Source organism: Empidonax traillii, unplaced genomic scaffold (genome assembly GCF_003031625.1).
Source record: "Empidonax traillii isolate 1590-97213 ecotype Southwest subspecies unplaced genomic scaffold, ASM303162v1 scaffold19:size3308961, whole genome shotgun sequence".
Lineage (NCBI taxonomy): Eukaryota > Metazoa > Chordata > Aves > Passeriformes > Tyrannidae > Empidonax > Empidonax traillii.
The window spans coordinates 2,406,791-2,408,066 of NW_020955212.1; positions in this window are offsets into that span (position 1 = coordinate 2,406,791).

A 1,276-nucleotide genomic window follows, 5' to 3' on the forward strand; every position below is an offset into this window, starting at 1 on the left:
GAGGGGCCCAGAGCTGAACACAATACTCAAGGTGTGGCCTCACCAACGCAGAGTACAGGGGAAGGATCACTTCCCTGCTCCTGCTGGCCACACTGTTCTTGATGCAGGCCAGGATGCCATTGGCCTTCTTGGCCACCTGGGCACACTGCTGGCTCATGTTCAGCCTCCTGTCGATCAGCACCCCCAGATTCCTTTCCACCTGGCTGCTCTCCAGCCACTCTGTGCCCAGCCTGTAGCGCTGCAGGGGGTTGTTGTGGCCACTATATTTGTTTCAGAAGATGGGACTGAATTCTTCAACTGTATGAAGTCACAGCAAGCTTTACTTTTGCCTTCAGTGGGAGCAGTATCCTGTGTGATTATACTATGAAATCCATCTCCCTTTAACTTACAATATGTCAACATGTTTTTGCAGCTCTACAGAAAGTACTGTAATCTTAAAACAGATGCTTGTTGAAGATAAGCAGGGAATGGCATGGTTCTAAATCAAAACAGTGATATCTCTGTGAGCTATTAAAAACACTTTGGTCTTCTTCACTAGCCAAGAGCAGTGAAAGGGATTCTTTGCTGCCAGCATGAAAAACTGTCAGCCATTTGTTTCACAGAGCCAATATTACCTGCAGTTCTAATACTGTGTTTGCAATACACAAGGAGGGGAAATGGGAAAACTGGGACTTCTCCAAACATTTCCACTGTGTGCTCATTTTAATCCCTGAGAGCCATCAATAAAGAGGTTTTTTTTTTTTTCACTCTGATTCCCAACTTGCTTTGTTTTTAAATCAGAGAAGTGTCACTACCTCTTCATTCTGTTTAAATCCAGTGACAGCTTTCCATGCATTATTTTAATTAGGCTTCCAAATTTGTTCATAAGCTGTGCAGGTCACAATGAGAATTAAAAACAAACACTGGTAATGTGTTTCTGCATTATTTATACAGACAGTTATATTTGACTTGTATCCAGAGGCAAAGCTAGCAGGATGCACATGACTGGAAAGGGCATCAATGGACTTTGACATTGTTTAAGCTTCTGAAAGCCCTGCTCTGAGCTTGGCAGTGCCTCTGCTACTTTGGGATTTGTACAAGAGACAGCGGCTCAGTAACTCTCAAACAACACACAGGTATTCGAACTGAAAAGATCACCACTAAACTGCACAAAATATTTGTGCAATGAGAATAGATATGTTTTCAACATATATACTAGAATCCTCATTCCTTTGTACTCCTGAAGACCATACATTAATGATGTCTCATCTAAAAATTTCATAATTATCGGTAATTT